The sequence below is a fragment of the Desmodus rotundus genome, chromosome 10 (genome assembly GCF_022682495.2).
Source record: "Desmodus rotundus isolate HL8 chromosome 10, HLdesRot8A.1, whole genome shotgun sequence".
NCBI lineage: Eukaryota > Metazoa > Chordata > Mammalia > Chiroptera > Phyllostomidae > Desmodus > Desmodus rotundus.
Window position 1 is genome coordinate 62,067,029 of NC_071396.1, and position 15,638 is coordinate 62,082,666.

The following is a 15,638-nucleotide window of genomic DNA, read 5'->3' on the forward strand; positions in this document are numbered from 1 at the left end:
GTTGCTAACCTTATTGGGGCTCCCTTGTATGTTACTTCCTGTTTCTCCCTTGCTGCCTTTAGGATCCTCTCTTTGTCTTGAAAATTTGCCATTTTAATTATGATGTGTCTTGCAGTGGGTGTCTTTGGGTTCATCTTGTTTGGGACTCTATGTGATTCCTGGATTTGGGTGACTTTTTCTCTCCTCAGATTAGGGAAATTTTCCATCATTACTTTTTCAAACAGGTTTTCTCTCCCTTGCTCTTCTTCTTCTCCTTCTGGTATTCCTATTATACGGATATTGTTACGTTTCATGTTGTCCTGCATTTCCCTTATTGCCTCTTCATTCTTTCTGAGCCTCTTTTCCTTTTCTTGCTCCTTCTGGTGTTTTTTTCTACTTTATCATCCAGCTCGCTGATCCGATCCTCTGCTTCATCAAGTCTGCTTTTAATTCCTTCTACTGTGTTCTTCAATTCAGAAATTGTATTCTTCATTTCCTCTTGGCTCTTGTTGATATTTTCTATTTCCTTTTTCATGTTGATATAGTTTGCAGTGAGTTCATTGTAGTTTCCTTGTAGTTTCTGGTAGTTCTCTTTGAGCTCAGAGAGCTCAGTGAGCTTCCTGATGACCATTGCTTTGAACTCAGTATCTGATAGTTGACTTGCCTCTTTTTCGGTTAGTATTCTTTCTGAGACCTCCTCCTTTCCTTTCATTTGGGGATTGTTTCTTTGTCTTCCCATTGTTTGTGAGACTCTTCTTGTTGGCCTCTGCTTCTTAAATTGCTTTGTTCTGACTCCCTGGGTTTATGATATGAACTTCTATGGTAGAATGCCAATGGGATTCGGTGGTTCTGTCTCCTTACTCTCCTGTGCTCACTGGTCTTGAGCTGACGTTTATGTGTTTAACACGGTCTAACTCTAGTCTTTTCAGCACTCCAGGTTTTGTTGTCTCACCGTCAGATCTTTCAATGTCCTCTATCTTTGGTCTCTGATCTTCGTATATGCTGGAATACCGTTGGCTTTTCGCTCTGCTCCTCAGATCAGCTAGGTATTTCCCTGGCGCTGAGGGGAAGTGGATTCCCCTCCCACCAATGTTGCTGCCATCTTCCCCCTTTGCAACAGCATGAATGGTTACAGGAGCCCGTTCTGTGTGGTGTGGGCCCAGCTCCCACTCAGAAAGGCCAGCGGGGAATGACGTCAAGACATAAACATTGTAAAAATATATGCACCCAACATAGGAGCACCCAAATACATAAAGAAAATCTTGGAGGACTTCAAGAAAGATATTGACAGCAACACAATTAGGTAGGGGATTTTAACACCCCACTGTCAAAAATGGACAGGTCTTCCAAACAAAATATACACAAGGATATTGTGTCACTGAACAATTCCCTAGATGAAATGGACTTAACTGATATATATAGAGCTTTTCATCCCAAAGAAGCAAAATACACATTCTTTTCAAGTGCACATGGAATATCTTCAAAGATAGACCACATGATAGGACACATAACAACCTCAACAAATTCAAGAAAATTGAAATCATATCAAGCATTTTCTCTGACCACAAGGGACTGAAAATAGAAACCAACCCCAAAGGAAAAAAACCCAAAACACTCACAATCATGGAGACCGAATAGCATGCTATTAAACATCGAATGGGTCAAGAACGAGATTAGGGAAGAAATCAAAAACTTTCTGGAAACAAACGAAAATGAACTCACAACAACCCAAAACTTATGGGACACAGCAAAGGCAGTCCTGAGAGGGAAGTTCATAGCAATACAGGCCTACCTTAAAATGATAGAAATATTTCAAACAAACAACGTAACCCTACACCTACAAGTACTAGAGGAACAACACGAAAGACCTCCCAGAGCAAGTACAAGGAAGGAAATAACCAAGACCAGAGCAGAATTAAATGACATAGAGTCTAAAAGCACAATTCTAAGTATCCATGAACCCAGGAGCTGGTTCTTTGAAAAGATAAACAAATTGACAAGCCTTTCAGTAGGCTCATCAAGAAAAAAAGAGGATCCAAATAAACACAATTAGAAATGAAAGGAGAGAGATTACAACTGATACTACAGAAATACAAAGAATTGTAAGAAATTACTATGAAGACCTGTATGCCAAGAAATTTGAAAACCTAGGTGAAATGGACACATTTCTAGAAAACTATAATCTTCCAAAACTGAATGAAGAAGAAGCAGAAAGCCTGAAGAGACCAACAACAGCAGATGAAATTGAAGCAGTCATTAAAAAACTCCCAACACACAAAAGCCCAGGACCAGATGGTTTCACAGGAGAATTCTACAAAGCATTTAAGGAAGAGCTAACCCCTATCCTTCACAGACTGTTCAAAACAATCCGAAATGATGAAAGACTTCGAAACTCTTTTTATGAAGCCAGCATCACCCTAATCCCAAAACCAGATAAATACACAACGAAGAAAGAAAACTTCAGGCCAATATAGCTGATATAGACGCTAAAATTCTCAACAAAATAGTGGGAAACCACATCTAGCAATACATTAAAAAGATCATACACCATGACCAAGTGGGATTAATCCCAGGGATGCAAGGATGGCACAATATTCGCAAATCAATAAACATAATACATCACATCAACAACAGCAAAGACAAAAATCACATGATCATATCAATAGATGCAGAAAAAGCATTTGATCAGATACAGCACCCATTTCTGATAAAAACACTCAGCAAAGTGGGAATAAAGGGAGCAGTCCTCAACATAATAAAGGCCATAGATGAGAGACCTACAGCCAACATCATACTCAATGGACAAAAACTTAGAGCTTTCGCACTAAGATCAGGAACAAGACAAGAATGCCCTCTCTCACCACTCCTATTCAACATAGTACTGGAAATCCTAGCCACAGCAATCAGACAAGAAAAAGAAATAAAAGGAATCCAAATTGGAAAGGAGGAAATGAAACTGTCACTGTTTCCAGACGACATGATAGTGTACATGGAAAATCCTAGACACTCCACCAAAACATACTGGACCTAATAAATGAATTTGGCAAAACAGCTGGATACAAAGTCAATACTCAGGAATCAAAGGCATTCCTGTCTACCAGCAACAAAACTGCAGAAACAGAAATCAGGAAAAAAATCCCATTCGATATAGCAACAAGAAAAATAAAGTACCTAGGAATAAACCTAACCAAGGAGGTAAAAGACCTGTACTGAGAAAATTACACAACACTGAAGAAAGAAATTAAGGAAGACACAAACAAATGGAAGCATGTACCATGCTCACGCATTGGAAGAATTAACATCATCAAAATGGCCATACTACCCAAAGCAATTTATAGATTTCAATGCAATCCCTATTAAAGTACCCATAACATATTTCACAGATTTAGAACAAACATTTCAGAAATTCATATGGAACCACAAATGACCCCAAATAGCTGCAGCAATTTTCAGAAGGAAGAATAAAGCAGGAGGGATCACAATACCTGATATCAAACTGTATTCCAAGGCCACTGTAATCAAAACAACCTGGTACTGGCTTAAAAACAGGCACATAGACCAATGGAACAGAACACAGAGCCCAGAAATACACCCAAGTCTTTACAGTCAATTAATATTTGACAAAAGAGGCAGGAGCATAAAATGGAGCAAAAATAGCCTCTTCAACAAATGATGTTGGGAGATCTGGACATCTATGTGCAAAAAAGTGAAACTCGATCACTAACCTACACCATATACAAAAATAAATTCAAGGTAGATAGAAGACATAAATATAAGTCGTAACACCATAAAAGTCCTAGAGGAAAACATTGGCAGGAAAATCTCATACATTCCACGCAGCAACATCCTCACAGACCTGTCCCCTAAAGCAAGGGACATAAAAGAAAGAATAAACAAATGGGACCTCATCAAAATAAAAAGCTTCTGCATGGCTAAAGAAAACAGCATTAAAATGAAAACAGAACCAACAGAATGGGAAAACATATTTGCCAATGATACCTCAGACAAGGGCCTGATCTCCAAAATATATAAAGAACTCACAGGACTCCACTCCAGAAAGACAAACAACCCAATTAAAAAATGGGCAAAGAACTTGAACAGACACTTCTCCAAGGAAGACATACAGAGGGCCCAGAGACATATGAAAAGATGCTCAACATCACTAGCCATCAGAGAGATGCAAATTAAAGCCACAATGAGGTACCATCTCACACATGTCAGAGTGGCCAACATAAACAAATCAACAAACAAATGTCGGAGAGGATGCGAAGAAAAGTGCACCCTAGTACATTGCTGGTGCGAATGTAGACTGGTGCAGCCACTGTGGAAAACAGTATGGAATTCCCTCAGAAAACTAAAAATGGAACTGCCCTTTGACCCAGCAATTCCACTGCTGGTATTATACCCTAAGAATCCTGAAACACCAATCCAAAAGAACCTATGCACCCCAACGTTCATAGCAGCACAATTTACAATAGCCATGTACTGGAAGCAACTTAAGAGCCCATCAGCAAATGAGTGGATCAAAAAACTATGGTACATTTACACAATGGAATTCTATGCAGCAGAGAGAAAGAAGGAGCTCCTACCCTTTGCAACAGCATGGATGGAATTGGAGAGCATTATGCTAAGTGAAATAAGCCAGGCAGTGAGGGACAAATACCATATGATCTCACCTTTAACTGGAACATAATCAACAAAAGAAAAAAGCAAACAAAATATAACAGGAGACACTGAAGTAAGAACAATCTAACAATAGCCAGAGGGGAATGGGGAGGGGATAGTGGGGAGAGCAGTTTTCAGGAATTAGTATAAATGACACATGGACAAAATCAAGGGGGAGGGTGGAGGCAGGTGAGGGAGGTGGGTTTGGCTGGGGTGGGTTGGCGGGATGGGGAGAAAATGCAGACAACTGTAATTGAGTAACAATAAAAAATTTTTTTAAAAAGAAAATTATTTTTTTAGAGTTAATAAAACACCACACCTTTTGCATTTAGTTCTTATTTCTTTTTTAAAATACTAAATAAACTACAAAGTATTCAAGGATTATCGTATTTTAAAAAGTAAAATAGTATTAATCTTTGTATTACTGCTCTGAAAAATCCATTTCTTAGTGAAAGTAATTAATAAGTGCTCTAAGGTAGTTTTTCTACATCTGAATAAAGTCTGCAAAGCTCTTGCCTGCTCTACCATACTTAGATGTCACTAATCACCCAAACACAGCTCCAACCCTGAACCAAAACACCAGTAGAAACTAAACGACCTCTTTGGAGCACATCCTAAAACCTTAACAGCTTACCTGTAGAAGAAATGTAAACTGGTATTGGGGTGACTTAAAATTTACTTCTCTCACGTAAAACTTCAAATACTAAAATTCTAAACAAAATTGTTTCAATGGCCATCCCTGGACACTTGTAAATAAAGGATTCTAGTAAGTCAGTATGTCTGAAATACTTTGGTTAACAAAGCTATGTTCACCCCAATGCAGAACAAGCAAGGCTGAACAACCACAGCTCGAATTGTTGGGGAAGCTTGGTGGTGTTGGGGCCAAGGTTCTCCCAGAGACTATTCAGGGTGGTCTGGCTCAAGAGAGTCACTTGCAACGTCACCACCCTTGACACCAAGAGGCACACCGACATGGTGCAGAAGCTGTGCCCAGAGGGGCAGCTCCCATTTCTGCTGTATGGCACCAAAGTGCACACAGACACCAATAAGATTGGGGAATTTCTGGAGGCAGAGCTGTGCCTTTCCCAGATACCCCAGGCTGGCAGCTCTGAACCCTTAATCAAACAGAGCTGACCTGGACATATTTGCCAAATTTTCTGCCTACATCAAGGATTCAAACCCAGCACTCAATGATAATCTGGAGAAGGGGCTCCCAATATCCCTGAAAGTTTTAGACAATTACTTGACACCCCTCCTCCAAGAAGAAGTGGATAAGACCAGTGCTGAGCATAAGGTCATCTCTCAGAGGAAGTTTTTGGATGGAAATGAGCTCCCTCTGGCTGACTGCAACCTGTTGCCAAAGCTCCACATAGTCGGAGCTCCACAAAGCTCCACATAGGCAGTGTGTAAGAAGTTCCGTGGATTCTCCATCCCTAAAGTGTTCTGTGGGGTGCATCAGTACTTGTGCAATGCCTATATGCAGGAAGAGTTCGCCTCCACCTGTCAAAGTGATGATGAGATCAAGCTGGCCCATGAGCAAGTGGCCATGGCCCTCAAATAAGCTCCTCCTGGGGCTCCCTCAAGCCCCCTCCACTTTTCTCCACAAAGACCCCCAGGTGGTTTCCACTTGGCTATCTAATGGACACACTCCAAAATGTCCAGAGGGAAGTGAATTCTAGAGCACTTGTGCAGGACTGCCTGGGGATGAGGGGATGGAAAGGGGGATCCAGGTGAGATTTTTATTGTGTATGGGATGGGTAGGACAATGTATTTCAGTAATAAAATACAGAATGAAAAAAAAAAGCTATGTTCAAACTCATATTTTCTTTTTCCTAAAAACCCTCAATCTCTTATTATTTTTTAACATTATATGTATTTTTGTAGCTGTTTTTAAATCACTTCTAAAAGAAAGCTGGGCACGCAAAGAAAACAATAGTATACGACTGGTACACAAGGGATGAATCCTAGATCTCCTACAGGATATATGTTTTCTACGGGGTAGAGACACAGGTCTAATCTACTCTTAAACATGATGAAATAGACCCTGGGGCCTGAGTCCTATCCCCACAGCAGAGGAGGACAGGCAACAGGAGCCACACCATATGTCTTAACAAGGTCATCCGGTCTCCTACAAGTGGCAGAAGATACCAATGTATTAAGTCCAGAAACCCAACCTACTCTGATTTCTGTGGTACATGAGAGGCTCTGTGATGTGAACCCTGCAACATTAATTTTTAATTACAATAAAATACAAAGATACATCAGACAATGGGGTAGTTGTCTTTAAAACCTCAACCTCCAGCAAGAGAAGTTTTGGTGTAGGATATCCTTAATAATAACCCATGAAACCAGCCTCCAGAAGACTCCATCATGAGGTGAGGTGAACAGGAGGGCAGTGGTGGAGGAACAGCATTTTGTGACTGAAGAAAGAGTACTCTGCAGTACCACTTCAGCAGGGACACCAACATTTGGAGAGCCATCCCTACATCATCCAAAGTGGTCAATCAGACTAAGAAGCTATGAGGCCCACAAATAGCCTTTTGGCAAGGAGGACTCGGGGAGTGAATTCACCACGACTGCTTTCTCTGCTCCTACTGTTTGTCCCTCAGACACACACATAGTCCAACCACGCTGAAGTTGATTTAACCAAGGTTATATCTCTCTAGGAGAGATCTCTGCCTAACATCTCAGTTCACAAAGCATTAACTTTTTTTGAGAGTGATGCTAAATGTTAGAATTGCTGAAGAGACTCTGTGAGGTTGCCCCTGAACAATATTCTGGCTGAACTTGTGCAAACATAGATAATGATAAGAAATCACACAGGAAGAACTACAAATCATATGGCCAGTGTTGAACATTATGCATATTTGGGTCCTCATAAACTAGCACAGTGCCATGTGGCATGCCCAATAGGACATATATAAAGAAGTAAGGGACCAAGTTTGCCAAAGCAGGGCCAATTCTTTAAGCAAGAAACATGAGACTAGATCACAAACTGCAATCTTCCCCAAGGCTGCTGTGTCTCACCTATCCACTCCCCCCAGAGTCACAGAAGACCTACTATGTAGCAGGCCCTATGTCAAGCACTTGGAATATAAAAGTACACAGTACAAACCTTGATGGCTCAGAGTTCGTGTTCTGTGGGAAAGTCAGGTGTGACATGCACACACAATGCATGCAAACACGAGTGCAAGCATACACATGTACAGTAAAATTAAACTCTGAGGAAACACTGGGGAGAGAGGGGACCTGCCAACCCAGGATGCTGACATGCCCTTAGAGAGCCTCATGGAAAGAGGGAAGGTAAAGTGGCGCCTCCCAATTCAAGAACACAGAGGAAGGCCAAGAGTGTAGGGAGTGCAGGCCTGGAGAAGGGCATGGGCATGTTTGGGCGGGGGTGGCAAGGAGCTGAGCCTGCAGCTCTCAGCACCTGCAACATGAGGATCTGAGCTTTCAGCCAGCTGTACCACATGACGCTAGGACATCCCAGGTGCTCTGTTTCTAAATGAACCTGTGACTCTTTCCAAAGCACCCTGACCATGTGTATGACCCACCTCCACCACTGAAATGGGTCTGAGTTGGGTCTATTAAAACACTACCCTATTTAACTACTAAGCAATGAGTTTCTATGTGCAAGAGTGTCTGAAACACAGCAACGCCAAAAAATATTGACATGCTTATGAACTTTGTTCATTCAAACAGGAGCTGGGGAGGGATTGCAGTGTCATCTACTGCAAACATACACAGGGCAGCTCCAGAACTACGCACAGCCAGCCCTGAGAGGGAAAGCTACAGCCACAGCCTCTTCTGGTAGCATAGCTCGTGCCGCTGCAAGGCAGAATGCAGTTTCTCTCCTCACAGGGCCACGAAGGAGAGTGAGGCTCCCACATCTTGTCCCCATTCCACACTGCTCCAGTCTGGGATTTAAAGAGTAAAGAATGAAAAGAAAACACAGACTTTCTGAGATTATTTAAAGTCCCTTGGTGGATGGCAGGCCGAAAACCTCTTTGGGTAACTACTACTCTCATTTGCTCTAAGACTATACAATCATTAATACCTGTAATTCATCCTAACTAATAAAAATTCATACTAGTTAATTCACAAGCTAATTAGAATTTAAAAGGGCACTATTGCCATTCATGCCAGCTCATTTAAGAGCTATTGAAATCTTTACACAAGAGGTAGGTGAAAAGGGAGAACTGAGTCTGTTTAAACTTCTAAGTGCTCCCTTCAATACCCTTTGTCTTCTCCAATCCCGTAGCTCACTAGGCTAATCTCATTGGATTAGCAGCATTGACATTTCCAGCACCCTTTCCCCTCCCATTAGGCCCCCCACCAGCAAGCTGGGTCCAGACACAAATGTTCTGTCCAACCCTCAGTTACAAGCAGCAATCTTTATGCTCACACTCTGTGCAGAAACTGCCACATGAGCTCTGCTGGGGTGGGAGTGGAGGCCGTGGGTCATAAGCAGGACGCATCCACATTGGCCTTTGCTGAGTCGTCTGACAGCCACATGTTCCAAACACAGGGGTAGTCACCAGTCCCGTAGCACCTGCTATGTGCTGGCACCACCCCAGGCTTCTGCTCATTTAGTTTCTCCAGGACACTTTGGTGCTCATTTCAGCAGAGATCAGAACCCAGGTTAGTGGGCTATCTATGGGCACATCTCTCTTGTTCACCCTTTTCTCTTAACTGATCAGCAACTCTCTGAATGACCACAATGTGTGGTCCAGGGCAGTCAAGCAATAGTGTCCACTGAAAAAAATGGATCCTGAGTTGCTCAGCAGACAACACTACTTGGGACCAGAGCTGGGAACAAGAATCTATACTTCCCGAATGTCTTCCAACTGTTTTTTTCCATGAAGCAGAATCACTCTAGTTCCACTTGACTCTGAGGCTAAAAGTGAAATTATCTCCTTTGTCTCCAAGGAAACAAATTGGCATCCTAATCAGTCATTGTCCAGGAGCCCATCAATCACAGTAACCTTCCTTTGTATCAGGCATCTAAACTAGAAACTGTAAGTGCTAACAGGCCATCCACAGTGGCTTCATGAAGCCATATGCCACCAGATAAACAGAGAAAGTGGGCAGGACACCCAGTGACCAGGGGCCAGGACATGGGGGCAATGCATTTTACAAGAACATGGTCCTCCTCCAAGTCCTCCTCGATTTCTCACAATAATCTAAACAGAAGGCAAGTATTGCCACCCCTATTTTCCAGATGAGGAAAACCAAACTCAGACTGGCCTAAGACCACCCTTACAAAATGAGAGCAAAAGCAGCAACAACATGGGGATCCCCTGATAGGTAGTCCAGTGCCCCACCAGGGTTCTAAGAATGCTACCCAATTCCAACCAGCTGGCTGCCAGAAATCCCCAAGCCAGTGTCTCTACCATTACATTAGCCCTACAAGCCTCCAGTGATGACAAAAGACCCCCAAAGAAAAAGCCTACTGCTTTTCTTATCACTTTATTTCATTCTCGATGAAATGTAAAGTTGAACTTCATTTGTATGTATTATGTGCCCACCATGACCCCAGCACAGAATGTTATAACCTTATCTCTAATTGAGATGGGGCCATACTAGCTCTAAGCAACTGCATGAAGGGAAGGAGACCACAAATTCAAGGGGCAAAGCCAAGGAAAATAAAAACAGTGCCTCTGAAAGATTTGTCAGCATGTCCGCAAAAGAAAATTAACTCCAACTGTGATAAAATTACTGTGCATCCTGTACAGGAAGTATCTCCACTCCACCAGTGGAGACAGAAACCCTTCAACTGTAGGTGATGCTCCAAGTCCCACAGGTGACAAAAGGCATGGAGCACTCAGAGGCTGTGGAATGCAGTTTAGAAGTGTGCTCCTGCTACGAGATCAAAGTTAACTGGTGATTTAAGAGGAAAAAAGATGAAATTGAGATTCTATGCGTAATTGTTTCCACATCTAATGAGAAATTCTGCTGTGCGTAGGACTGCCCAGCTCTGCTCAGAGAGCATGTGGTGCCAGATGGAACCACTCTCTGTAGAGAGTAAACCTTGCCATCCCCATAGCAACTTCATCCACGCTTCCAAAATGCTTAAAAAGACACACATCAAATTGTTTTCCACAATTTTTCAGAAACTGACTTTTTAATCCACACCCTGAGGAAATCAAAAAATGGGAGTGTTCTCACAATTTTTAAAAATGATCATTGTAGGAAATATGGAAAAGATGAAAAGATAGGATTTTGTACATCCCCCATAGTGCTACACTGGAGACATCTATTTTTAATGGCCTGGTACAATTCTTCCAGTCTGTTTTCTAGGTGGAGGTGTGTGTGCCTGTGTCATTCAAACCAGAGATTACTAACGGAGACAAAGACTAGTGCTCAGCCCTTGAGAAACCCCACTCAGCCTGGAGTGGACATGTGCCATCACTGGTCAGGACAGGACTGCAGATGTGTCCTCTGGATGGGTGGCTGAAGAAAAACCTGCAAAGAGAATACCTTGACCCATCCAAGGCTGACCTGCTCATCTGCAGGCAAGGCTAGGTTGTGAAGATCTATCACATGTAAGCTAAAACCATTAAAGTAAATTGCTGCCTTACTCACAATTTGGAATCTGTCTTATTCAGGTTTTTCCCCCCTTTTTGGGGGGAACTTATCCTTATGATTTTAAAATCCAAGACAACAAAATGAAACTCAATGAGACATATCTAATACATAGAATAAAAGCACAGTCAGATGTCTAGAAGATGAGTCAGACTTCCAGGTAAGTGTCAAACTGCCTTCTATGAAAAGATAGAAAAAAAGACTCACAGACCATAATTTCCTTTACTTTGAACTTTTCCTGATCCCAAGAACAAAAGAAAACAGCTTAGAGGAACCAAGACTATAACAGAGAAAGCTGATCTAAAAAGAAAACATCTATCTAAAATGATTTTAATAAAATGAATAAATCTGATCTTTTATAGTTTGATAAATTTGTTTGAAACACATAGATAATATCTAATTTATAAATGATTTATTTAGCCGGCAAGGTAAATTTAGGGAGGAAAGTTGGAGGGTGAGAGTTGGTCTGGAAAACAATTGCTTCTCCTGGCTCCTAGTAGGTAGTTTACTTTGGGGGAAAAAATAAATAAAATGTTAATATAAGTGAGTAGGTGGAGATAACAATGGAATTGATGTCACTGAGATGTGCCTGCCTTCTGCTCATCCCTTTCACTTCTGTGGCTGCACTTGAGCCTTGCCAGGGGGATATTCCATTTGCACTATAGTCTGACCTGACTGCAGGTGACTAAGGTGAGACACCCAGCACCCACGCCTGCCCTACCCAGGCTTCAAGAGGGAAAAGAGAGCAAGATGGCTCATTCTAAGCCTGGAGCCTCAAGCCCTGCACGTGCCACTCTGCCCACCATCCTCCACAGGCTGTGGACCCCAGTGCTGCCGGCACTGTCATGAGGCTATGGTCCCTAGGCTACTCACCGGCCTCCTACACTTACTTTTCAGTGGATTTGGGCAGGGCCCATAGTCTGGGATGGCCTCCCTTGGAGAGACAATTGATGCCTGAATGAAGGGAGGGGACAGATGTGTGCCCCCTAGTGGGAGGTGGGGGTCCAGCAGAGCAGCTACAAAGGCCTGTAGAAAGGAGTGGAAAGGTGAGGCACCACTTCCCCAGAGATGTGGGGGAATACCAATCCACTCTGCCCTGAAAAGAAGCAGTGCAGTCACTGGAATGGCTGGGCTGAGACTAACTATGAAGTGGGAGGAGAGTAGCCAGTCAGGAGTTTCCAGCATGAGCCCAGGGAAGGGTCACACTGAGCTACTAGTGGCAGTGATGTGACAAGTGACCAGATATGGGGCAGACTTTGAATACAGAACAAACAGGATTTGTTCTGAGATGAACTATAAAAACAAAGAGTCAAGGCGAGCTCCTAGATGGGTGGTCTGAATCATTGGGCAGACAGGAATGCTGTCACTGAGATGGGACAGTGAGTAGAAAATGTGAGGGAATCAAGGGTGAAGGGGAGGGGTCAGGTGGGGGGCAACAAAGGGACAGTGCAGGGGCAGGTATGGGGAGATCCAGAGATGCCCACTGAAGAGTGGAAATGCCCGCTAGGCAGGTAGATAGGAGTTTGGAGTTCAGAATTCAAGGGCAAGATCCTCTATATAAATACATAACCGATTTCAATACATGCAACAGAATTCTGCCTCTAAGCTTTCCAGATGTGTATAAGGTTCCTAGTTCACTGACAGACCCCACTGAAGGCCAATTCTGAGACTGACCATACTGCTTCAGCAGCTTTACTTGGTGGGCCTCTCAGAGGTAGGGAGACCAAGTACCCAAGTGTGTCTTGCCTAAAGAAGGTTATCAATAAAACTACACCAGAGACTGAGACAAGCATATTTCAAACAAGAGCATGCTCAGTACTTTAGCCAGCTCTCAAAATTAGCCATCAGATTCATTGCTGGGCTCTGCTAGCCATTCCCCTCTGTCAACTCTAAGAACAAGCCAGAAGGACCCACTGACATCTTGCTATCTTCTCTCCACAGTGAACAAGCCAATGAAGTTAACAGATCACAGTTAGCACTCTGTTATCCAACAGCAGAGGGCATATCTGAACTGGTACAGAAGACAAGTTCACCTTCTACCCATGGTACTTCAGGGCAGATGTCTTTCTCAGAGGTGGGGCCATGTTCATACAAGCTCTCCACCTAACTAACTGCTGCAACTACAGTAAGTATTTAGTCCTTATTGATCACGCAAACTAATGACCTGGGCAGATCAGAAAGCACTTCATTTGCTACCTAAACTACTGGATGATACCTATGCCCTTGTTAGTGTCCAAATCAGGAAAAGCCAGCAGACTCCCCAGCCTCTGTCACTATCATCAGCTTAGGATGCAGAGGCTGGTTTCCTGCCCTTGGACTAGGGGTTTCCATATGTGGTTTTGGTGAGAGGGGCTCAGATAAAGCACTTCTGAGGTCTGTGGAGGAGAGAGGAGAAAACTGCAGAGCAAGTGTGGCAACAGTGCAAATGACTTCCACTTGGAATGAAGGGGTCAGAACACTCGGCACCCACAGCGAGGAGACATCTGAGCACAACAGTGAAAAGCTGAGCGGAGAATAAAAAGGAGCCACTAGACGCAGAGGTGCCACCTGGCAAGGTGGCTAGAAAACCACCAGAGGCTGAGGCCGCAGGACACTATTATGTAACCCCACTAGGAATGAAACTATTATGCTATAAGTGGAGAGACAGAACCTGCAGTAACTTGCACCCACAGATGAGCAAGCTGATACCACGGCAGAAGCCAAAACAGCTTTAGAAAAAAAAAGAGCACAGGTCCCAAGTACACAGGGCCCCCAGCAGGCTGGAGGAGGGTGCACTGGAGCATCCACCCTCTGCTACAACAGGCGATACTCTAACTTTGCCAAATCTACAACAATTTTCTCAATTGTCACAAAGAACTCATCAGCGAACCAACCTTTAACAACAAAAAAGAGATGAAAGCAGGGTCCCGCATCCATCCCTGCCAGCCCTCACACTTCACTTCATTGATATACCCATTCTGCACAAGCTACCCAGGAAAGGGCTACAGTTTACTAAAGTATCATGGTAAAAAAGTAAAGTACTTGGTAAAATCAAGTAATTTGATTTTTAGTGCTTTATCCTAATGTCTCAAAATTATGTCAACTGCATGCCTGGTCAGCAAACAAGCTGCAAATCCTTGCTCCCAGCAACCTCCAGAAAATACCCTGCAATTTGGCATGGACAACAACAGGGTATCTCTTCCCAATTAGGTTTTGCACATTAAACTCTGACCTGAATTTCACATTCAGGTGATAGCCACATTAGAAAGGAATAAGGAATAAATCCATCAATTATACTTCTATGTATATTTCATCAATTAGCTGTTGTCTGTGAAGAACTTCAAAAAGTTACAAATGTTTTGCAAATAGACAGCATTACTATGATCATGTGAAAGTGATAAATCTGGCTTCCTGGGGTGAAGTGCACAGAGTATAAAATTTAAGCATTTCGTGAAATGTGAACAAATACTGAATATTAAAGAACTGCAGTCAAGACAGAGTCTCAGTGCAATTACATGAGAAAATAGAAGGTAGGTGTCCCAACAGGCTTGTTTTTCTTCACTGTCCCTGGCTGTTCATTTGGTTTTCAGCAAAGATGGGATGAAACACTCCACAGCAGAATGAGTGTTACACACCCTAATCCAAGGCCATGATGCCAAAAAAAATAATAATCACAATAACCACAGCTAAAATCTATTCAGCTCTAACCATGACAGTGCCTCCAATACACTGTTGTTCACCAAACACACCTCTACGTTCCCCCCGCACCTTTATTCACACTTTTCCAGCAAGGCCTCCTCTTCCAGTCTCTGCCCACCTATCAACCAAGACACTTGTCAACTGCCATTTTTTCCCACAAATCCTGTCCTAAACCCTCTCGCCCTTCCATACATGCCCAGTGTGAGCCCCCTTCCTCCAATACCATCAGGCACTGAGCTTCCTCCTACCCCACCTGCCTGCTGCCTCAGGGACTATCACGGATATGGGTCTGACACTCAAACCACTGGCTAGGAAGTACATTCTGTAAAGACAGAAGAACAACCTGTCTTTACTTACCCCTGCAGCCCCTACAGTCCCCTTGACGTATTAATTAAACTTCACCACACTTATAGATGGGTGTGGGTCCTAAAACTATGCCCTGGCTCAGAGCATAAATAAATAATCTCAACTTCTTTGCAGTTTCTTCTCTGGGTTAATAAAGCAGTCCTATTAGCAGTCCTTTTATATTACCTAAACCAGAGTATCAAATCCCTCCCAACAACTGTGTCAGAATTCACCCTAACCATGCCCCAACAGCCTGTGAAGTCAGAAAAAGGAGCCTGAAAGTCAGGGCAGCAAAGCGGCAAAACATGGCACATGGATTTGGGGTTGGTGGCACTTAAACACTAACAAATAATTCAGGATTTTCTTCACCATGCTCATCCCTTGGC

The 15,638-nt window shown here is 43.0% G+C and overlaps 1 protein-coding gene and 1 pseudogene across 6 annotated transcripts in view; one reads left to right on the top strand and one right to left on the bottom strand.

Annotated features, from left to right (window-relative positions):
• The window catches only part of LOC112322629 (chloride intracellular channel protein 1-like), a 97,899-nt pseudogene extending 91,694 nt beyond the window's left edge, over positions 1-6,205 (top strand).
• The window catches only part of LDLRAD4 (low density lipoprotein receptor class A domain containing 4), a 684,091-nt gene that overhangs the window by 656,692 nt on the left and 11,761 nt on the right, over positions 1-15,638 (bottom strand). The gene's annotated exons all lie outside the window — the stretch shown is intronic.